Source organism: Salvelinus alpinus, chromosome 6 (assembly GCF_045679555.1).
Source record: "Salvelinus alpinus chromosome 6, SLU_Salpinus.1, whole genome shotgun sequence".
NCBI lineage: Eukaryota > Metazoa > Chordata > Actinopteri > Salmoniformes > Salmonidae > Salvelinus > Salvelinus alpinus.
Window position 1 is genome coordinate 44,860,801 of NC_092091.1, and position 25,522 is coordinate 44,886,322.

Consider the following 25,522-nt stretch of genomic DNA (forward strand, 5'->3'; position numbering starts at 1 on the left):
GCACTGCTACCAAATATTAATTAAGTGTGTGAACTTCTGACCCACTGGTAATGTGGAAAGAAAGAAAAGAAATAAAAGCTGAAATCAATCATTCTCTCTACTATTATTCTGACATTTCACATTCTTAAAATAAAGTGGTGATCCTAACTGACCTAAGACAGGGAACTTTTACTAGGATTAAATGTCAGGAATTGTGAAAAACTGAGTTTAAATGTATTTGACCAAGATGTATGTAAACTTCCGTCTACAACTGTACATGTACAAATTACCTCGACTAACCTGTACCCTCGCACATTGACTAGGTACCGGTACCCCCTGTATATAGCCTCATTATTGTTAGTTTGTGTTACTTATTTTTTACTTTAGTTTATTTAGTAAATATACTTATTTTTTTTAACTGTTTTGTTGGTTAAGGGCTTGTAAGTAAGCATTTCACGGTAAAGTACACACCTGTTGTATTCGGCACGTGTGAGAAATACACTTATTTGATTTGCTAACCCATATAGGCTTATGTGAGTGAAGGCCATAGCATGTAACGAGAGCATGCATGAGTGGAGCAAAGCATTCAGACTGGTTGGTTCACAGGCAGGCAGCACTTTTGATAATGTTCGTACAACACAAAGCAGGGCTCAGGAGGAAAATGTTATTAGAGTAACAAATTGAGGCAGCACTGCCTACATTGTCTCTCGTGTGTCACATTGGTGTGAACGGAACTGGAGCAGCTGCCCCTCTCTCTTTCTCTTCCAATCTCTTTCTTTTCACCACCGTCTCCACTTCTCTTTGTTAACCCTCTCTCTCATCTATCTCTCCATTTCAATGTTCCGCTCACTCTTTCTTTCGTATCTTCCTCTCCTTTGCGTCTCTTTTCCTCCCTCACAGCAAGGCCACTGACTGACTGACTGACTGACTGACTGACTGACTGACTGACTGACTGACTGACTGACTGACGCACAGAGAGAACAGGAGGGACCCACTGACGGTTGTCATTCACTTATGAAAGCACAGCGTTCCAGGCATAAGTGCATCTGGCAAATGTCACAGTGGAAGATGTCAGTGGCACATAATTATCATTAGTGTTGGGTTGATTTTACCCCAGTGAGGGCTCGGGCCTTCTGACAGGGGGAGGAAAAGAAAGAAAGGGAGGGAGGAAGTAGACTGGGGTTAAAGGGATACTTTGGTATTTTGGTAATGAAACCCTTTATCTACTGCCCTAGAGTCAGATGAACTCGTGCATACCATTTGCATGTCTCTGTGTGCAGTTTGAAGGACGTTGCTAACAAACGTTAGCGCAATTGCTAACTAGCTCTTAACTTCCGTCATACTGGAATGCAGAGACATACAAATGGTATCATTGAGTTAATTTGACTCTGGGGAATTAGATAACGGGTTTCATTACCAAAATACCAAAGTATCCCTTTAAGAGAGAGGACAGGGAGAGGAGGAGACAGAGATGATGAGTGCAAAGACAGACAGACAGACAGACAGACAGAGAGACAGACACCCCACTGACATCTCCACATATCTAGCTATAGATATGACTGGCTACATTATATCTATCACCTATCTATTTGCTATAAATCTTACCCAGCACTTCTAGTTTCAGCCATTTCTTTTACGCCTGCTACGTTAGGTTACCATCCCTCTAACCCCTCACCCCACACCCATGTCATCCTGGTCTTCTAGGCCCTAAATATAAATCTTTCACGCCCTAGATCCGTCAGAGGGCTGGGGTTAGCACTATCAGCCCAGCAGCACCACCGGCGGTGGGGGTGGTGGTCTGGTAGGTGAGGCCCCCGCTGATTCTCAGACCCGAGCGCTGCCTCTCTATCCCCCAGGTCTGGTCTCAGGGTCCTGGACTCATCCCATTAGCTGGCTGGGGTCCCTCCCGTAGAACAACATCTTGTGTCACAAAGCTCCACGTTTACATTCCCCTGTCTGCATAATGAATGGAGGCAGAAAGCATCCGTAGAGGAAATACTGTGAATTGGACCGGGGTTAATAACTCCTACAGATATAGGGGGAGGAGAGAATATTTGAGAGGGCATTCCCTAAAGTCTTCACCCCGAGTTAGATTGAATATTAAAACTGATTTTGCGTGTTTATTTTTAGGGAAGATTTAACTGGAATCTTCATTGAGGGTTTGCTACTAGTTTTGACCCTTTGATCTGAAAGGCTTCCCTAGACATTGCGGATGAAGAAAACAACACTACTGTAAGTACAGTGCCTTCGGAAAGTATTCAGACCCCTTTGCTAATGTATATAATATATATATATTTTTTTGTGCAAATGTGTATATATATATTAAAAAACGGATACCTTATTTACATAAGTATTCAGACCCTTTGCTATGAGACTCAAAATTGAGCTCGGACGCATTCTGTTTCCATGAATCATCCTTGAGCTGTTTCTACAACTTGAGTTCACCTGAGTTCACCTGTGGTAAACTCAATTGATTGGACATGATTTGAAAAGGCACATACCTGTCTGTATAAGGTCCCACAGTTGACAGTGCATGTCAGAGCAAAAACCAAGCCATGAGGTTAAAGGAGCTCCAAGACAGGATTGTGTCGAGGCACAGATCTGGGGAAGAGTACCAAAAAATTTCTGCAGCATTGAAGGTCCCCAAGAACACAGTGGCTTCCAAGTTTGGAACTACCAAGACTCTTCCTAGAGCTGGCCGCCCGGCCAAACTAAGCAATCGGGGGAGAAGGGCCTTGGTCAGTGAGGTGACCAAGAACCCGATGGTCACTCTGACAAAGCTCTAGAGTTCCTCTGTGGAGATGGGAGAACCTTCCAGAAGGACAATCATCCCTGCAACACTCCACAAATAAGGCCTTTATGGTAGAGTGGCCCGACAGAATCCACTCCTCAGTAAAAGTTACATGACAGCCCACTTGGAGTTTACCAGAGGCACCTAAAGACTCTCAGACCATGAGAAACAAGATTCTCTGGTCTAATGAAACCAAAATTGAACTCTTTGGACTGAATGCCAAGTGTCACGTCTGGAGGAAACCTGGCACCATCCCTACGGTGAAGCATGGTGGTGACCGCATCATGCTGTGTGGATGTTTTTAAGTGGCAGGGACTGGGAGACTGGTCAGAATCGAAGCAAAGATGTACCGAGCAAAGCAGAGAGAGATCCGTGATGAAAACCTGCCCCAGAGCGCTCACAACCTCAGACTGGGGCCATGGTTCACCTTCCAACAGGACAACGACCCTAAGCACACAGCCAAGACAACGCAGGAGTGGCTTCGGGACAAGTCTCTGAATGTCCTTGAGTGGCCCAGCCAGAGCCCGGACTTGAACCCGATCGAACATCTCTGGAAAGACCTGAAAATAGCTGTGTAGCAACGCTCCCCATCCAACCTGACAGAGCTTGAGAGGATCTGCAGAGAAGAATGGGAGAAACAGCCCAAATACAGGTGTGCCAAGCTTGTAGCGTCATATCCAAGAAGACTCAATGCTGTAATCGCTGCCAAAGGTGCTTCAACAAAGTACTGAGTAAAGGGTGTGAATACTTATGTAAATGTGATATTTAAGTTTTTCATTATTAATAAATTAGCAAACATTTCTTACAACCTGTTTTTGCTTTGTCATTATGGGGTATTGTGTGTAGATTGATGAGAGAAATAAATATTTTTTTATCAATTTTAGAATAAGTCTGTAACATAACAAAATGTGGGAAAAGTCAAGGGGTCTGAATAATTCCCGAAGGCACTGTTTTTCTTCTCTGCTGGCTGATTCTAAGTTAATGCTAGCTCTGTTGTTCTGGGAAGTGTTATTATTATTGTGTGTTTGTTGCTTAACCACAGAGCTAGTGTAGTCCTCAGATTAGGATGTTGACAATTTAATCCCATGTTCCCCAGCATCAAAGGGCACAGTGTTGTGAGCCTGTGCCTGTGCTCCTGCATTATGCATGTGTGTGTCCAGCAAGCTGCACAAGTCCTCCACTTATTTTCCCATCAACAATGGCTAAAAAGAAGCAGTGTGTTCATGTTTTGTTAAGACCACACTCAAAGTTAATGAATCAATTCATCACACTCATTTGTCCTGCTCATATTTTCCAAAGAAAAAGGATAATAATCATTCCACCGCTTGTTATCCCCTTATCTGATCACTCCCCTCCCGTCTCTCTCCCCCTCTCACTCACTCCTCTCTCCTCTCTCCCCCTCTCACTCACTCCTCTCTCCTCTCCTGGCTCCACTTCCCTCTCCTCTTTCCAGGTCTATGTTATGCTCCCCGCTTTTCTCTACCCTCTTTCCCTCTCACTAACTTATCCCTTATGCTCCCCCCCCCCCCCCCCTCTGTCCTCTCTCTTTGCTCCACTTCCCCTGGCTTCCCTCCCTCCCTCTCTCTGGGGCTGTGTAAAAATGAGTAGTGAGTGTAATCTCGGGCTGGCTGGCCGACAGAGAGAGGAGGGCAGGAGAGAAGCCTGCTGGGCTGGCACCCCCTACCCCCATCAGCTGACCTGTTCTCTATTAGTGCTCAGCTGGAGCACACACACACACACACACACACACTCTCTCTCTAACAGTGACACGCAGACATGTACGAACACACACACAAGGTTTGTTTCATAGGTATATAGGTCTGTATTTCTGCAAGCTGGTGTGTGTTTGTATATATAGATGCCCTCTTATAAGCACCTCTACATGTCTGCTCCAAGGTCTGTCACACACATAGGCAGACACAAACAGACATGTGCATACACACACATCCACACACCCTTCCCAGAGGCCACACGTCTGGTGTTGCCGCTTGGACTGTGGATTCATGTACTCGCTGCCCACTGGGTCTGAGCAGGAAACAGCTGCTCCCTCTGATAAGCCCCCCCTGCCACCCCGGGCCTGGAGGCACTGTGTGTGTGTGTGTGTGTGTGTGTGTGTGTGTGTGTGTGTGTGTGTGTGTGTGTGTGTGTGTGTGTGTGTGTGTGTGTGTGTGTGTGTGTGTGTGTGTGTGTGTGTGTTGATTAACACATCTCTTCGTCAAAAACACTGATTCGGGCACTCTGAGGGGGCATTTTGTGAAACGGTCCGTTCATGTGTGAAGCTGCCTTAAACACTTTCTCGTGCTGTGCTGTGTGAGGCCCCTGCAGTGGCACAGGTCCACTGATTGTGAAGAGGCTTTTGAGTGTGGACGCATAGAGACACAGAGATAGAGACACAGAGAGAGAGAGAGAGAGAGAGAGAGAGAGAGAGAGAGAGAGAGAGAGAGAGAGAGAGAGACACAGAGAGAGAGAGGGATAGAGACACAGAGAGAGAGGGATAGAGACACAGAGAGAGAGGGATAGAGAAACAGAGAGAGAGAGAGAGGGATAGAGAAACACAGAGGGATAGAGACACACAGAGGGATAGAGACACACAGAGAGATAGAGAGGGATAGAGACACAGAGGGATAGAGAGAGAGATAGAGAGATAGAGAGATAGAGAGATAGAGAGATAGAGAGATAGAGAGATAGAGAGAGAGAGAGAGAGGGATAGAGACACAGAGAGAGAGGGATAGAGACACAGAGAGAGAGGGATAGAGACACAGAGAGGGATAGAGACACACAGAGGGATAGAGACACACAGAGGGATAGAGACACACAGAGGGATAGAGAGGGATAGAGACACAGAGAGAGAGGGATAGAGACACAGAGAGAGAGGGATAGAGACACAGAGAGAGAGGGATAGAGACACAGAGAGAGAGAGAGAGAGGGATAGAGACACAGAGAGAGAGAGAGAGGGATAGAGAAACACAGAGGGATAGAGACACAGAGAGAGAGACACAGAGGGATAGAGACACAGAGAGAGAGACACAGAGGGATAGAGACACAGAGGGATAGAGACACAGAGGGATAGAGACACAGAGGGATAGAGAGAGAGAGAGAGAGAGAGAGAGAGAGAGAGACAGAGAGAGACACACAGAGAGAGACACACAGAGAGAGACACACAGAGAGAGAGACACAGAGAGAGAGAGACACAGAGAGAGAGACACACAGAGAGAGACACACAGAGAGAGACACACAGAGAGAGAGAGACACAGAGAGAGAGACACAGAGAGAGAGAGACACAGAGAGAGAGGGGAAGGAAAGAGACTAACCCTCAGGGTCCCTTTGCCCTCACTTTTAAACTAATACAGGCAACCTAGAGGTGTTGAAGCAAACGCTAAGGGAGAGTAGTGTACTGTATGTGAGACTACATACTAACATGCAAGTGTGTGTGTGTTTGCATGCATGCATCCTTGTGTGTGTGCGCGCTCATGCCCTGCGAGTTGGGCCGAGCCATCCTTGGGTCTGCTTCCAGCTGGGTAAATCTCAGTGTATCAGCCCCTCTCCCTCTAAAGCCTGAGTAATACTCTCATATTCTATCCCATTAATCCTATTAGACACACAAACCTAGAGGAGAGAGCTACTGAGCTTATTCTGTTCTCTCTCTCTCTCTCTCTCTCTCTCTCTCTCTCTCTCTCTCTCTCTCTCTCTCTCTCTCTCTCTCTCTCTCTCTCTCTCTCTCTCTCTCTCTCTCTCTCTCTCTCTCTCTCTCGCTCTCTCTCTCGCTCTCTCTCTCTTTCTCTTTCTCTCTCTCTCTCTCTCTCTCTCTCTCTCTCTCATACACATACCTCCCTTACCCTTTAAGTCAAACTGTATCTATCCTGCTTTTGTCATCTCTGTATTATACCAAAACTTTCTTCAGTGTCTTCTAGCTTTTTCTGTGCAATGGTTGTTTGTAAGTGTACATGTACTGTTACACTGACGACGACATGGTTACAGTTGGTTTATATTATGGCCAATGTCCTCAGTGACTTAAGCCGATATGCTGTGCAGTATCTATGGGCCAGTGTCAAGTGTTTTGCAGTCGGGGCAGCCAGTCACTGCCAAGCTATTGGCCTTGTATAAGAACCGTTCCAGCACTTACAGATGCCTCTGTAGTCTTTCTATGACGTCGACGCCACCGATTACTTAGCCAGAGTGGAGTGCTACAGGTCTGAGAGGTAGAAAGAGGAGGACTGGGTGCCCTATATCCTTTGAGTGCTTCAAAGCTGATACCAATTCACAGATTTCAGAAAGAGATAGCGGAATGGGAAGATATACATAGATAGAGGAAAGAGTGGAATGTGGGCAGAAGGTTGTTCCATTCTGCTAAATACTGTATCTGCTCCATCTCCATGGTGACATACACTGTATGGCCCTTTAGTCTGATTGTCTGGGAAGGCACGGCCTGACCGGGACTTAGGCCAGCGGTGGCAGGTTGAGGTGGTGACCTGATGTCACTCTGTGTGATGGAGCAGGGTCTTTTAGCTCGGCTGAGTGACACACTAATCTCTCCCTCGCTGTGTCCGTTCATCCCTCTAGCTCATCTCTCTAGTCCACACAGTTTCAACAGTATTTGTTTTCTTTTAAATACTTTAGTTACGCTTAATTGAGCTTGCTTGGTAAAAAATAGAACCAATGACCAGTCTAGGCAGACTCAATCAAATGCTAAAAATATTTTTGAAAGTAAAACAAATATAATTTGAACCCAGGTCTGAGCTCATCCCTATCTCTCCCTGGGTGGAATCTAGGCCGCGCCCTCCCGGGGTCTGGACTTTACTCTTTCAGGACAGGGCACAGTGTTGAATGCTCGTCCATATCTAAGTGTGGCAGCTGCATTAAAAAACAATGAGCCTTTCTTTTTTTACATCGCTGCCTGTCAAGACCTTGCACATGTATGTGTGAGTGTTACTGCTTTGACTCACACTGTGTGCTGCTATCACACAGTTGGTTGTGTCTTAACAACTTTATTACCATAATATGTCATGTGATTTGTCCACTTGAGGGCTATGACTCAGCTTAACATCAATGGCTCATTGGACCCACATCGAGGTCCATTTTGCTTCCAAAAAGGTCAACCCTTCCTTCCTTTGTGGTCTTCATTATGTAGGTCTACCGACAGGCTGGTCTGTCTCATCTATTTTTTTCTCTGCCATCTGAGAGGCTAAACATATCTGTCCCTGTCCCCCCCTAACGGCTGCATTCATCTTCATTAGGCCGGCTAAGTGACGTGGGCCGGTCCAGCCTCTGAATAATTCAACAGCAGCCCTAATGATTGGCTACTCAGTGACAAAGTCGGGAACACGGTGGTCAGTGCCACAGTAGCGAGCCAGGGTGTCGGTTATCAGCCCACCACACACACACACACACACTTCTGTAACCCTCCACCGACCGCCATTAACCTAACCTAACCTACCATCACCGCCAGCTACTGTTGCTGCCGCCGACCGACAGCCTTAGCCAGCGGCCAGCATGACTGTGTTCTATTCTGCAGCATCACGAGGCTGTTAGAGAGGTGATAATTCACTCACTCAGTCCACTCTGGAGAAGAGTGTCTGCTAGCTAAATGACTGAAATCTAATTCAATGTAATGTCAAGTCACGTGCATATATACAGTATGCTGGCTCTGACACACACACACACACACACACACACACAAACACACCCTAGTCCTTCTTTTCCTCTGGCCTAATTTTTCAAAACTTTGATTCGATTAGTTTTTCCCACAGTCAGGTTTTTTGCTTCTTTTCAACTGGCCAGCTATCCTATTAGTCAGTTAGTGTATTTATGAACACATCTGCACACCAACGCAATCCTATTTTAACTACTTTAGATTGGTTTATGCTGCCATAATGTGTGCCTCAGCTCAATTAATGGGTGCATTAGCCGGGAGGGCAGAGGTGGATGGGTATAGGAGGTAGACAGGGTGGGAAACAATGGAGTTCAGTGCCTTGTAGCTGTTTTCACACAGATAGATAAGCCATCCGTTCTTTTCTTTATTTTCATTTTCCCCCCTCTCTTCTTCTTCTCTTCTAAAACAAGGAGAGATCACAAGCGGATCACAGTCTGCCCTCACCAGCTGAGAGCTCTGACACACACACACACACACTCATGTACACACGCACACAGGCCTAACAGTAAAGGCGAGGAGTGTGTTCTAACTAAAACTCTCACATGGCCAGCACTTTCACGTGAAACTAAAGTAATTTTAGGTTATTTAACCATGCATCATATTGGCACATTAGACGCACCTTTATGGTTTATTGTTGAGTTGACGCCCAAAGAGACCACATGGGGTGTAACGGCTGACGCTCTCCTCATCCTCGGAAGAGGTGAGGAGAGAAGGATCTTCAGACCAAAACGCAGGCTCAGGGAAATAAGCCATCTTTATTATAAATACGACGGCAACACGAAACAAAACAAAACACTGTCAAAACTACAAAAAACAAGAAAACGACGTAGACGACAAAACCTGAACATGAACTTACTTAACTGAAACGTAAAACTCACGGACAGGAAACAGACTACATCGAAATGAAACAAACCGAAACCAGTCCCGTGTGGCGCAACGACATACACAAACACAGGAGACAATCACCCACAACGAACACTGTGACAACGCCTACCTAAATATGACTCTTAATTAGAGGAACGCCAAACACCTGCCTCTAATTAAGAGCCATACCAGGCAACCCAAAACCAACACAGAAACAGAAAACATAGAATGCCCACCCAACCTCACGTCCTGACCAACTAACACACAAAAACTAACAGAAATAGGTCAGGAACGTGACAGTACCCCCCCCACAAGGTGCGAACTCCGGACGCACCAGCACAAAGTCTAGGGGAGGGTCTGGGTGGGCATCTAACCACGGTGGTGGCTCAGGCTCCGGGCGCGGTTCCCACCCCACCATAATCCATCCTAGCCCCCTCCCTTCAAGAATGTCCACCCTCTTACTTCCCCCACAAAATCCTCCTAATAACAAATCTAATAATGACAATACCGGGACAGAGAGATAAACCAAGACAGAGGGATAGATAAGACTATAGAGGTAGATAAAGATAGAGAGGGAGATCAGGATAGAGGGGCAACTCCGGACTGAAAGGCAGCTCCGGACAGAGAGACAGCTCTGGACTGATGGGCAGTTCTGGGTATCTAGCCTTTTCAGGCTGAAGGGCAGCTCATGGCTGACTGACGACTCTCGATGCTCATGGCTGGCTGACGGCTCTCGACGCTCATGGCAGGCTGACGGCTCTCGACGCTCATGGCAGGCTGACGGCTCTCGACGCTCATGGCAGGCTGACGGCTCTCGACGCTCATGGCAGGCTGACGGCTCTCGACGCTCATGGCAGACTGACGGCTCTCGACGCTCATGGCAGACTGACGGCTCTCGACGCTCATGGCAGGCTGACGGCTCTCGACGCTCATGGCAGGCTGACGGCTCTGGCTGCTCATGGCTCTCTGACGGCTCTGGCTGCTCATGGCTCTCTGACGGCTCTGGCTGCTCATGGCTCTCTGACGGCTCTGGCTGCTCATGGCTCTCTGACGGCTCTGGCTGCTCATGGCTCTCTGACGGCTCTGGCAGATCCTGTCTGGTTGGCGGCTCTGGCAGATCCTGTCTGGTTGGCGGCTCTGGCAGATCCTGTCTGGTTGGCGGCTCTGGCAGATCCTGTCTGGTTGGCGGCTCTGGCAGATCCTGTCTGGTTGGCGGCTCTGGCAGATCCTGTCTGGTTGGCGGCTCTGGCAGATCCTGTCTGGTTGGCGGCTCTGGCAGATCCTGTCTAGTTGGCGGCTCTGGCAGATCCTGTCTGGCGGGCGGCTCTAGCGGCTCCTGTCTGGCTGACGGCTCTAGCGGCTCCTGTCTGGCGGATGGCTCTGTAGGCTCATGGCAGACGGGCGGCTTTGCAGGCTCATGGCAGACGGGCGGCTTTGCAGGCTCCTGGCAGACGGATGGCTCAGATGGCGCTGGGGAGACGGATGGCTCAGATGGCGCTGGGGAGACGGATGGCTCAGATGGCGCTGGGGAGACGGATGGCTCAGATGGCGCTGGGGAGACGGATGGCTCAGATGGCGCTGGGGAGACGGATGGCTCAGATGGCGCTGGTGAGACGGATGGCTCTGGCCGGATACGGCGCACTGTAGACCTGGTGCGTGGTGCCGGAACTGGAGGCACCGTGCTAATGATAAGCACCTCCCTACTAGTGCGGGGAGCAGGGACAGGGCACACTGTATTCTCAAAGCCTACTCTATCCCTGATGCGTGGTACCGGCACTGGTGACGCCGGGCTGAGGACAAGCACATCAGGATTAGTAGGGGGAGAAGATACAGTGGGTTCAGGGCTCTGGAGACGCACAGGTAGCTTAGTGCGTGGGCCCGGAACTGGAGACACCGGGCTAGATACACGCACTACAGGGAGAGTGCGTGGAGGAGGAACAGGGCTCAGGATACGCACTGGTAGCCTAGTGCGTAGTGTAGGCACTGTAGGTACTAGGCTGGGGCGGGGAGGTGGCGCCGGAAATACCGGACCGTGGAGGCGTACTGGCACTCTTGAGCATTGAGCTTGCCCAACCTTACCTGGTTGAATACTCCCGGTTGCCCGACCAGTGCGGGGAGGTGGAATAACCCGCACCGGGCTATGTAGGCGAACCGGGGAAACCATGCGTAAGGCAGGTGCCATGTATGCCGGCCCGAGGAGACGCACTGGAGACCAGACGCGTTGAGCCGGCCTCATGACACCTGGCTCAATACTCAATCTAGCCCTACCAGTGCGGGGAGGTGGAATAACCCGCACTGGGCTATGCACTCGTACAGGAGACACCGTGCGCTCTACTGCGTAACACGGCGCCTGCCCGTACTCCCGCTCTCCACGGTAAGCCTGGGAAGTGGGCGCAGGTCTCCTACCTGCCCTTGGCCCACTATCTCCTAGCCCCCCCCCAAGAAATTTTTGGGAATTACTCACGGGCTTTTTTGGCTTCCGTGCCAGACGCGTTCCCTCATAGCTCCGGTTCCTCTCCCAGGTAGCCTCTGCTCTCCTCAATGCCTCCACCTGTTCCCATGGCTTTTCGGGCTTCCAGCCACGTCTCCTTGCTGCCTCCTCAAACCACCGCTCCTGGGCTTTAGCTGCCTCCCTCTCTTCCTGGGAACGGCGATTTTCTCCTGCCTTAGCCCAGGGACCTTCTCCATTCATTATCTGCTCCCATGTCCAGAAATCCTTGTTTTTCTCCTGTCCCTTACTCCGTTTAGTTTCCCTTTGCCGCTTGGTCTTAGCGAGGTGGGTGATTCTGTAACGGCTGACGCTCTCCTCATCCTCGGAAGAGGTGAGGAGAGAAGGATCTTCAGACCAAAACGCAGGCTCAGGGAAATAAGCCATCTTTATTATAAATACGACGGCAACACGAAACAAAACAAAACACTGTCAAAACTACAAAAAACAAGAAAACGACGTAGACGACAAAACCTGAACATGAACTTACTTAACTGAAACGTAAAACTCACGGACAGGAAACAGACTACATCGAAATGAAACAAACCGAAACCAGTCCCGTGTGGCGCAACGACATACACAAACACAGGAGACAATCACCCACAACGAACACTGTGACAACGCCTACCTAAATATGACTCTTAATTAGAGGAACGCCAAACACCTGCCTCTAATTAAGAGCCATACCAGGCAACCCAAAACCAACACAGAAACAGAAAACATAGAATGCCCACCCAACCTCACGTCCTGACCAACTAACACACAAAAACTAACAGAAATAGGTCAGGAACGTGACATGGGGTTAACCCCTTCCAGTCCAGGACTAGGGTGCTGGCTAACAGGCAGGCAAAACCACAACGTGGCAGTAAAACAGTCTGTGATCTTTACTCAAAAAGAATTCACGTATTTGAACACGTATACATTTTGTAACACACACACACACAAATGGGCATGCGCTCCACACTGCCCTTTCCCACCTGGACTGTTCATTGACTACAGCTCAGCGTTCAACACCATAGTGCCATCCAAGCTCATCATTAAGCTAAGGACCCTGGGACTGAAAACCTCCCTCTGCAACTGGATCCAGGACTTCCTGACGGGCCGCCCCCCAGGTGGTGAGGTTAGGCAACAACACATCCGCTACGCTGACCCTCAACAGGGGGCACCTCAGGGGTGGGTGCTTAGTCCTCTCCTGTACTCCTTGTTCAACCATGACTGCGTGGCCACACACAACTCCAACAACGTCATTAAGTTTGCAGACGGTGGTGGTAGGCCTGATCACCAACGACAATGAGAGCCTATAGGGCGGAGATCAGAGACCTGGCAGTATGGTGCCAGAACAACAACCTCTTGCTCAATATCAGCAAGACAAAGGAGCTTACATGGTCCAAAAAACACAGTCGTGAAGAGGGCACGACAATGCCTTTTCTCCCTCAGGAGGCTGAACAGATTTGGCATGGGCCCTCAGATCCTCAAAAAGTTATACAGCTGCACCATTGAGATCATCTTGACTGGCTTCATCACCGCTTGGCATGGCAACTGTATGGTATCCAACCGTAAGGTGCTACAGTGGGTAGTGCGTACGTCCCAGTACATCACTGGAGCCGAGCTCCATGCTATCCAGGACCTCTATACCAGGCGGTGTCAGAGGAAGGCTCTGGAGTGCCAAGTCTGGGGATGTTTTTCATCGGCAGGGACTGGGAAACTGATCAGAATTGAAGGAATGATGGATGGCGCTATAAATACAGGGAAATTCTCGAGGGAAACCTGTTTCAGTCTTCCAGAGATTTGAGACTGGGATGAAGGTTCAGAACAATAACCATAAGCATACTGCTAAAGCAACACTCGAGTGGTTTAAGGGAAAACATTTCAGAATCTGAGGTATGACATAAAGATTGCTGAACACCAGCGGAACACATCCAACTTGAACGAGCTGGAGCAGTTTTGCCTTGAAGAATGGGCAAAAATCCCAGTGGCTTGATGTGCCAAGCTTATAAAGACATACCCCAAGACACTTGCAGCTGTAATTTCTGAAAAAGGTGGCTCTACCAAGTATTGACTTTGGGGGGGTTAATAGTTATGCACGCTCAAGTTCTGTTTGTCTTATTTCTTGTTTGTTTCACAAGAAAACATATTTTGCATCTTCAAAGTGGTAGGCATGTTGTGTAAATCAAATGATACAAACCCTCCAAAAAGAAATTATTTGTATTTTATTTCCAGGTTGTAAGGCAACAGAATAGGAAAAATGCCAAGTGGGGTGAATACTTTCGCACTGTACGCAGGTACGTTATTTAAGTGCCATCCACTGGTACCATTGCTAGTTAGTGATAGTTTGACCACCAGAGAAGCATTTTATAGCCTTCAATAGTGGCTGTACTAGAGATTTAAGAAATGTTAAAAAAAATTGCTTAATTAATTTGATTAATATTATAGTGTTTGTATTCCAAGAAAAATGAAAAACCCTCTGGGTTTCCGTTAGGATGTAACGGAAAATATGACGCTGTACAACGGGAGTAGGCTACAGTACTGGGCTATTTAGCTAAAGCATCCCCGTGTCGTGCGGGCACGCAGGAGACCGGGGTTGAATTCCCAGATGGGAAGGAAGGAGTAGGCTGTCCTTGTAAAGAAGAATTTGTTCTTAACTAACTTGCCTAGTTAAATAAAGGTTACACTAAGAGCATAACATTTCTACATCTTAGTTGTAGTCTAACCAATACCCAAATGGAGATTATGTCAAAATAAAAATCTCATTGATTTATCAAGACTAGTCCACATGCTTGTCTCAGAGCAGCGCGAAACGGTGTTAAAATAGTTCTAAAATAGTACTAAACCACATATTACCTCTAAATCCCGCAGCATAATCGCAAAACTTTTAGTTGAGCAACCACTGTATAAGCCGTATACCCACTTTTTTCCCCCAGTGGGCATTGCGTATACTCATTTCTTAATACCTACTGATGCATATCAAAGTAGTGTAGTGGAGGTATACTACTTATTAATTATTATATACAATAAAGAAATCATGCACAAAGTAGCCTACACAATCGCAAAGCACATGAAATATATTCACATGCGCGCTGCGCACAGCCTAGTTTCATAGGAATATCATCTGCAGGCAGCAAGAGTGTGCAGCTCTCAACTGGTTTTGGCATGGAGCAGCTCACAGAAGAATGACAACGGTAGCCAGTAGGGCAGCAAAGACATTTCAACGTGTGATATCTATCAGTGCTAACTAAGGCAACAGTGAGTATGCAATGGGTATGCAACAATGGGTCCAAAGTGTGGTTAGTAGGCTATTTGTGAAGCCCAATTGTCATAATGCGCTGCTTGCATCAGGGGCACAGACATGGATGGGCCTGGGTGGACAGAATCCCAACCACTGGGGAGGCAGGCCCTGACAGGCCCACCCAATGAGATTGATGTGGTTTATGCTTTGTTGGACTTAGACCATCAACATTTAAAAAAAATTCAAATAAATGTAAGAGTTATTTTGAGAGTGATAACCAGAAAAATCTATAGGAAAACAAAAAACATAGGAGAACAGGATTTTTCACTGGGCTGGCCATTTGGGAACTTTTTGGCAAAATTTGAGTATACCGACTTCTCCAGGCACCACTACACCACTGCATAGGGCCGATGGAAAGACAGCAATCACACACAGCATGATGTTAAAGGACAAGCAGTCTATAAACTTGGACATAATAAGCCAGTAGGTCCCAATCATAAGAATACAACAACACAACCAATAAGCATTTCCCAATCGAAATGTACAACTATTACTTCCCAATGCAAAAAAAACAACATTTTACGTTTAGCACATAAAGAACTGACAGCGTTTTTAACTACTTTGCAGATATGGAAAAAAACAGACAATAATATCAGTCAAAAATGTGCTACAAAACCAACTTTTTAAGAGGTTTTACAAATAGTTTATATTTGACTCAACGTTCAATGACGTACACTAAGGCATTGTTGGCAGAATAGATGGATGCACTTCAATGCATGATTATTATAATTCACTAATAACAATTTTTTAGGGGGTGTAGATGAGCTTTAATAATGCAGATAGATTATGGCATTTCTTGGTAGTCCCAAAAAATTGCTATCAGGTTGTAAATCACAGCTGGCCTGGTACATTGTTTGCTGCCTCCTTTCGGGATGCACTGTTTCAGTTTCAATGACTCAATATTTTGGACAAAAATGGATGAATGTAACTAAGGCTGGGAATGTCAATACAATCAAACTAGCAAGTCAGTCATAAGGTGGCTAATAGGCTAGTGTATCTATTTATGTAGCGAGCTAAAAACACGGAGCCTAACATTAGCTAAGCTAACCATTGGAGGAGTGGATTAGTGACTAACTTTTTCTTCCTCATATAATTTTTTGATGGCTATACACAGCTAGAGATGCACGTCATTTGGTTAGCTAGCAAGAACTTGAATGACTGTTATCCAGTTAGCATATCTTTTAAGGTTACATTTTAGCAGACGCTCTTATACATAGCAACTTACAGTAGTGAGTAGGCTAACAACAGCAAACGCTCTGCAATAAAAAAACACAGTTCCACTCACCAGATGATGATCATCAACTTAACTTCTTGTTGAAAGTTATTCTTGAAAAGGGAGAAGCTAACAAATTAGCAACAACATCCTCTTTGATAAAACCTGCTGCAGCCACTGCAAACTAGCCGGCAACAAAAGCTAGCTTGCTAGACCATGGGAAAACTACTGCTCGCTATTGTGTAGTAACCTGTCTGCCTTCAAGAAGATGGTCCCACCCATTAAGTCAAAATACGATTGGTTGATTCCACTGTCACTCCAAAATGTTGCCCTAATAAAGTTGAAGACAGATGCCTTCGACTAGCTTCTGATGGCCTAGCCAATGGCTGACTTAGCTAGCTAGATTTACTCCTCAGAGACCAGCAAAGAAAAATTCTGATTGGATCTTTTTTTTCTCCTCAGTGTTAACCTTTTCCTTTCCAACAAAAACTGAAGCGCATCATTGAAAATAATATCATTATCATTATTATTATTATTATATTATTATAATCATTGTTTTATAAATCCTTAGTCTGTCTCTGAAGGCATAGAAGGCACATTTTCCCTCATTATGCATTTTTTCACTATTTTGAATGTCTAAAGAATCTAGATGTTGATCTGAAGAATGAACACAGAAATACTGGACATTTTGAACTCTTATTATGATTTGACAAAATTGCAATCATGGTCTTGAATTGGACTCACATTTTTCTGGTCTCGCTCTTGACTCAGTCTCGCCCCCCCCTCCGGTCTTGGTCTTGACTCGGACTCAATATGCTCCGGTCTTGGTCTTGAATCGGTCTCGCTTTAGGTGGTCTCGAACACAACACTGACAGACACACACTACATATGCTCACACATAAACACACACACATGCATATTGATGCCACACTCACACATAGACACACTTTTACACTCTTTCACACTCTTCACATACGCTGCTGCTACTCTATTTATAATGTATCCTTATTGCCTCGTCATGTTTACCTCTACCTACATGTACATATTACCTCAATTACCTTAATTATTAACTACCTCGTACCCCTGCACATTGCCTAGGCACCGGTACTCCTTCTATATAGCCTCGTTATTGTCATTTTATTGTGTTACTATTTCCTTTTTTTTTTTTTTTTTTTTTTTTTTTTCTTACTTTTTAACTCTACATTGTTGGGAAAGGGCTCGTAAGTGAGCATTACACGGTATCGTCTACACCTATTGTATTCGGTGCATGTGACAAATACAATTTGATTTGATTTGACAAATTAATATGCACTCACACACCTTGTGTTGAAGGCTTCCTATCCTTTCTGTGTGCTCCTCAGACCCCTTCTCAATGCCAGATGCCAGCTGCACCTCTGACCTTCATCTCTCTCCCTGACCCCACCACAGATGTAGAAATAGATCCAACAGATGTGCCTCTAACATGTTGACAGTTTTCTTCATGCACTTCAGAACTTCAGCCTCCTTATTATTGCCTTGCTGTGGAAGGAATGCCGCAGTTTGAAATTTTGAAATTAAGAAAGTGTCGTATTGACCCAATTTCTGTACATTTCATATTTTGGTACGCCATAAGCAATGTTCTTGAATTTTTCACAGAAACCTTTTTCATAAAGATAGAAGATATTTCTTTGTAAGATGCTACTATAGTTTTGTCTCTTACAAAATGGCCCCTGTAGCTGGATTGTGATTCCTTCAGTCTGAACTCTAAGCTCTGTGCGATGGGGGTTGGAGAGGGTGATGCTGGCACTGTACAGTAAGGCAATAACTGAGGTGATGTGTTGGGTACGATCAAGGTATCTGGTACACAAGGCCTTCCACCCTACCTCTAGCCTGTATCTGCTCTCTCTCCCTCACACCTAGGGCTGTTACGGTGACGGTATTACCGCCAAACCAGCGGTCACGGGTCATGACTGCAGTCAAATTCTACGTAACCGTTTAGTCATGGTAACTACACTTCTCCAAAACTGCGCTCTGATGCCACTGATGGTCATTAGTAGCTTACCAAACTTGCTAACTCTACTGTCCCTCTAATCACTGTTACATCAATGCAAATGCAATCGAAAATCCCCCCCAAAATTATGAGAGCTCATGTTGTGGAACATTTCTATAGGCTATGCAATTGCGTGAGAAAACAGTTTTTATGGCCTCTATTAAAAAGAGGATCCCATAGATAGAATTTTGATAACTGAATGACAAATTTGTCTTTTCATTGTCTTCTCTTTACAGCAATAACCATTTGCTTTCCATACGATGTTTTCCCTCAATTGTATTTTGAAATATTGCAATATGCATGGCTTGGACCTCTACTTTTCACAGACAGTCACGCATCAACAATAACTTCCCAAATTGCACACGCTGCCTTTCTTTCCGATTGTAGGCAATGCGATTTAAAACAATCCCCAACTTATTTTTTTTTAAAGAAGCTAATGATCCTCTGTGGCAAAATCATGCTTTAGTAGCCTATTTTGAATGATTTTATTTATTTCTGTATAGACAGGAGTACTCTAATTAGGCTGTATAATTTTGGCAATTTATTTATATTTACTTTAGGGAAAGCTTCCCCTAGCCCTATGGATGCACCGCCTATGCATGCATATTCAAAACGTAACCGCATGTAACCTCGCTATTCGAGTGCAGGCTACGGATGACATGTTTTTTGTGGGCCATTCTAATAAAAAATTATAAATAATTCTACACCAGTGGAGGCTGGTGGGGGGAGCTATATTGAAGACAGGCTCTGTGTAATTGTTGGAATGGAATACATGGAACAGAGTCAAACATGTGGTTTCCACATGCTTGGTGTGTTTGATACTGTTCCATTTATTCCATTCCAGCCATTACTATGAGCCTGTCCTCCTATAGCTCCTCCCACCAGCCTCCACTGTCCCACACAAATATTAGTAGGCTATATGTAAAGACCAGATTAAATTAAGAATAGTCTGAATAATTATCAAGTGCTTGTCAAATTGTGAATGAAAGACTGATGAAGTGTGAACAGCCTGTGCAAGAAACAGAGCAGAGCTCATGCTTTTCAAAGCTATAAAATCTGACTGTAGTTTTTACACAGCCAGATCAACAGTCGGGGCAATAGGATACGTAATAGTATCATCCGCATATAGATTAAGTTTACCATTTTTAACAGATTGACCAATGGTGTTTATATAAATAGTGAAGAGAACAGGTCCCAAAATCGACCCCTGTGGTACACCTTTATGTACTTCAAGAAATTCAGACTTTACCCCATCAATCACGATGGCCTTAGTTCTGTCACTAAGATAATCATTAAAACCAAGAACAGGCGTCAGAGCTCAGGCCTATCGAGGACAACTTTTTCAGTAAAAGAGCATGATCAACAGTATCAAAAGCTTTTGACAGGTCCACAAACAAAGAAGCACATTTAATTTGAGTGTCTAAAGCATTGACCAGATCATTAACAACTAAAGTGGTTGCTGTAATAGTGCAATGCCCAGGCCTAAACTCTGATTGATTTACATTCAAAATACATTTCTCTGATTTAAAAAAGAGCAAAGTTGTACATTCACCAAGGATTCAAGAATCTTAGCTAGACAAGGAAGCCTTGAAATTGGGCGATAATTATTAAGATCACTACTATCCCCGCCCTTATGGAGTGGTAGCACAAGAGCTGATTTCCATACTTTTGGAATATTTCCTGATAACAGTGTTAAATAAAAAATGTGGGTTATTGAGTCAACAATGTTGGGCGCTGCACACTTTCGCAGACCAGGATACAATTTGTCGGCCCATGTGGATTTATTGTGGTCTAATGCTAGCAAACTATCCAGGTATTATTTTTTTGTAAATAGCCTAAAAGAAAAGCTTTGACTATCATTTCTCTGATCATTCAGCAAGTTTTCCCTATCAGCATCCAGCCCAATATAATTGTGAATAGGCTTAGAAGTTCTTTCAAAGAGATAGCCCGGTGAAATAAAATGATGATTGAATGCATCAATGAGACCAGTGTCTTAACTTAATTAAACTGAAAAAAAATTAAACGCAACATGAAACAATTTCAAAGATGTTACTGAGTTACAGTTCATAGAAGGAAATCTGTCAATTTAAATAAATTCATTAGGCCTTAATCTATTGATTTCACATTCCAGCCCCACCCACTTGGGAGCCAGCCCCAGACAATTTGAATTAGTTTTTCCCTACACAAGGGCTTTATTACAGATTATTACAGTCCTGTGCTGGTGTGGTTACACGTGGTCTCCGGTTGTGAGGCCGATTGGAGGCGGCTTATGGTAGAAAAATGTACATTCAATTCTCTGGCAATAGCTCTGTTGGACATTCCTGCAGTCAGCATGCCAATTGCACGCTCCTGTGGCATGGTGTTGTGTGACAAAACTGCACATTTTAGAGTGGCCTTTTATTGTCCTCAGCACAATGTGCACCTGTGTAATGATCATGCTGATTAATCATCTTCTTGATATGCTACACCTGTCAGGTGGATGGATTACCTTGGTAAAGAAGAAATGCTCACTAAGAGGGATGTAAACTAATTTGTGCACAAAATTTAAAGAAAGCTTTTTGTATGATTGGAAAAATTCTGGGATCTTTAGTTTCAGCTCATGAGACATGGGACCAACACTTTACATGTTGCGTTCATATTTGTGTTCAGTATAATTTAGCCGGGTTCCCATTACAATCTGAAAGAGCAGTTACATATCAGATTTAGCCTTTCTGATTTGTTTTACACAATGATTCCTTAGTTGGTTAAAAGCTTGCCAGTCCGGGCCTAACCATGTGTTCGTGGACTTGACCCAAGCATCCTCTATTTTATGAATTCCTTCTGATAATTACGGAGAGTACCAGGCATTCGATTTACCTGTAACCCTTAATTATTTTATATTTTTTACCTCCTTTTTCACCCCAACTTCGTAATTACGATCTTGTCTCAATGCTGCAACTCCCCAACAGGCTCGGGAGAGGCGAAGGTCGAGTCATGCGTCCTCCGAAACATGATCCGCCAAGCCACGCTTCTTAACACCCGCTCGCTTAACCCGGAAGCCAGCTGCAACAATGTGTCGGAGGAAACACTGTTCAACTGAAGACCGAAGTCAGCCTGCAGGCGTCCGGCCCTCCACAAGGAGTCACTAGAGCGCAATGAGCCAGGTAAAGCCCCACTGGCTAAACCCAGACGACGCTGGGCCAATTGTGCGCCGCCCTATGGGACTCCAAGTCACTGTCGCTTATGACACAGCCTGGGCTCAAACCCCAGGCTGTAGTGACGCCGCAACACTGCGAGGCAGTGCCATAGACCGCTGCGCCACACGGGAGGCTTAACCCTTCATTTTTTAAGGGAGCATGATTATCCACAATAGTATTGAATAGATCTGCAAAGAGGCTCAAAGCTAATTCAGGTTCAGCGATAGCTGAAATACAATCAATGTCACTAAAATTAAAGGTCATGTAAAAAAGCCTGTTTGCTGAAGTTTTTACAGTTCCTCTTTCTTTGTGAAGACACCACGCTTAGATTTTTGGATTCTCACATATCTAACACAAACAACTGGGCAATGATCACTAATGTCTTGAGCAAAGACACCAGTAGGAATATATTTCTCTGGTGTATTCGTTAAAGTAAGATCAATCAGCGATGACTGAAGGATCTCTAGGGTTGGGCCGTGTAGGCTTAGCCACCAGCTGGGTTGGGTTTAGATCATTACACATGTTTTTTAAGAATGTCTGAAGCCTACATTTCCAAATCATAATTTACATCACCCATGATAATAACTTCAGATTTAGTCAAATAAGACAACAAACTAGTTAACTCCACAAGTGCACAAATGTTAGCTGAGGGAGGATGGTAGACAAAGGCTTAGATAGTAGCTAAACATTTTGGGCAAGGGAAATAGATCTCAGTAAAGAAAAATATAAATTATTTTGATTAAAAAATGGCCACTCCACCACCTCTACCATGTTTGTCTGCTCTGAAATATTAATATCCGAGTCCAGAATGTTCCTAGAGATCCAAGTTTCAGTCAATACCAGAACATCTGGATTTGTCTGCATAGCCCAGATCTTGCTAAATGTCTTTATGTTAATTAACGGTCAATTACCGTGAGACCGGGGATTATTTGCATGACAATCACCGGCTGACAATATTTGGGCTCTGCACTTGGCATGGTGAGGAGGTGAGAAGGTGAGGAGGACGCCCGCCTGTCTTTCCTCTCTTCTCTTTTCCTCTCACCTCCTCTCTCTCGCTTCCCTCCTCTGTCAAATCCCTAATTTCCTCATCCAAGTGTTGGACTCCCTCAGATCCTTCCCCCGATCCGGTTGCGTTTGGCCCAACCCAACGTGCTTCATTTTGTTTTGTGGGATTTGTGGGTGTTTCGTTTAGGCCTGTGTATGTGTGAGTTGAGTGTCTGAGGCTGTGTGTGTGTGTGCGCACCTGCCTTCATGGTTACCCCACATCCCGCTTCACCACAGCCTGGTCTGTGTGTGACAAACACCAAACACTGGGCCCAGCCCTTAGGCCACCTTCTCCTGGTCTCCTGGGTTAGTCTGTTTGTACACCTGCCACCAAATGCATACATCTTCTACCATGGACACCACCACCACCCCACCCTCTCCACCCTCAACCCTCTCCCCCTATACAGTCTGTAAGGCCACCAGCTAGCCACCGGCTAGTGTTTGGCTAGTTGTCTCACCAAATGACCCTCTGTTTTGCTTGAACACAACCAGCAGCCCAACTGCCACCCCCGCTCTATTGAAAAGAAACTGGGCTCAGCTGTGACACTATCAGTCGCTGTCAGCCTCAGTATCCACTGTGTGTGTTTTGAGTGGGCTCTGCCCATTCACTGGCAGCATTGTGAGTATAAACCTCTCAACAAGTTTAGAATTTACTGTATGGACAGGACTGCTGTCAAACAAGCTCCCCCGTCTCATCTCATCTCCTACTCTTCAGGCAGGCATATGGATCTATCTCAAACCAACCTTGTGATGCGCCTCCTCTTCAGTATGTTTGGTTAGTGTGGTTTACAGTTGACATGGAGATGGGCTGTCGAATGGCATCTGAAAAACTGGGGTTTTCCACTAAAAATGTATCTTCTAATTTTTCCACTTTTTCACTAAGTTGTACAATTATTTTATTGAAATGTATTTGGGGTCATCCTTATATTCTAAATCAACTGATATGGCAGCTTAATGACTTAAAATATTTTTGACCATTGGGATAACACCAATGAGACATTTTTGGTTATTGAGTAATCGTTTAAATGTAGGCCACAGATGCTCAAATCTAAGGTCTTTAATCATTTACTAAAGTGAAATGGTAAAAAATGTTCTCACAATGTTATTTCCCTTAATTTAAATTGAGTAACACCAAGTGGCACTTTGGATTTAGACATACAGTGCATTTGGAAACTATTCAGACCCCTTTACTTTTTCCATATTTTATTACATTATAGCCTTTTTGTAAAATGTATTAAATAGTTTTTTCCACCTCATCAATCTACTCAAAATACCCCATAATGACAAAAACAGGTTTATAGAAAATCTTGCAAATTCATTAAATATAAAGAACAAAAATACCTTATTGACATAAGTATTCAGACCCTTTGCTTGAGAGAAAAATATCTCTAGTCTGATAGAAACAAGATTGAACTCTTTGGCCTGAATGCCAAGGGTCACATCAAGATGAAACCTGGCACCATCCCAACGGTGAAGCATGGTGGTGGCAGCATCATGCTGTGGGTATGTATTTCAGCAGCAGGGCCTGGGAGACTAAGTACAGAGAGATCCTTGATGAAAACCTGCTCCAGAGTGCTCGGGACATCAGACTGGGGCGAAGGTTCACCTTCCAACAGGACAACGACACTAAGCACACAGCCAAGACAGCACAGGAGTGGCTTCAAGACAAGTCTCTGAATGTCCTAGAGTGGCCCAGCCAGAGCCCGGACTTGAACCCGATCGATCATCTCTAGAGAGACCTGAAAATAGCTGTGTAGCAACGCTCCCCATCCATTCTGACAGAGCCTAAGAGGATCTGCAGAGAAGAATGGGAGAAACTCCCCAAATACAGGTTGTAGTGTCATACACAAGAAGACTTGAGGATGTAGTCGCTGCCAAAGGTGCTTCAACAAAGTACTGAGTAAAGGGTCTGAATACTTATGTAAATGTGATATTTCTGTTTTTTATTTGTAAAAATGTGCAAACATTTCTTAACCCTGTTTTTGCTTTGTCATTATGGGGTATTGTGTGTAGATTGATAAGGAAAACAAACAATTTCATCCATTTTAGAATAAGGCTGTAACGTAACAAAATGTGGAAAAGGTTAAAGGGTCTGAATACTTTCCGAATGCACCGTACCAAATTATCAATGGAATCCTCGAGGTTATGACATACTAAAAGGGTGTGATGAGCTAATACTTTTCTTTAGTACAGACCCCTCCCCCGATAACAGCTTGCCAATGGAGGGAATGCTCAAGGTCCTTGAATATCTTTGTAATGTGTCATTTTCAATGCGGAAACACTAATGACATACAACTGATGGACAGACATTAAACAAGTTTAAAAAAAGATGTATTTTAATAGCCTTTTTTGTTTTTATTGATTTATACAACATATGAAATACTTGTAACTTTCCAGAATTCAAAATAATAGATAGATATTGCTAAATCCCCAAAACATGTCACTACAACTCTAGACATAACTACTGGGACAAGCCAATTTGCTTAGCATAAGTACTTTAAACAATGCATAAACTTTATGTTTTGCAGTTTAAAGGATGTTTTATCATTAATAGACAGTTCAATATAAACAAAAACATGTATAATGTGTAACTATTTGTCATTTTATAGTGTTTTTCATGGACACAAATGCCACCGCAAATCAAGAACGACCTGGTTACTCAACCACTGCTGTCACATGGGCCTCTATTAGCAGTGTCACGATACAGTCTATAATGACCAATGCAGACGAACAGACAAACCTGAATTGAGCTGACTCCAACCGAAAATAAATCAAATTGAATCTCATAAGACTGATTCAAATCGAGTTACAGTGCAAACTCAACTCAGCTCTTCTGCATACACTTTGTTACATTAACACAAGCTGTGTCCCACCCCCACCCCCCCCCCCCCTCTCCCGTCCTCCCTCCCCTCCCATCCCTAAAGTCTACAAAAACACTACAGTGAATACTGTAGTATACTGTAGAATACTGTTGTATTTATAGCTAACTATAGTATACATAC

At 44.8% G+C, this 25,522-nt stretch overlaps 1 protein-coding gene across 1 annotated transcript in view; it reads left to right on the forward strand.

Moving 5' to 3' along the window:
* LOC139578744 (phosphatidylinositol 3-kinase regulatory subunit gamma) overlaps window positions 1–25,522 on the forward strand; it is a 306,191-nt gene that overhangs the window by 227,316 nt on the left and 53,353 nt on the right. The gene's annotated exons all lie outside the window — the stretch shown is intronic.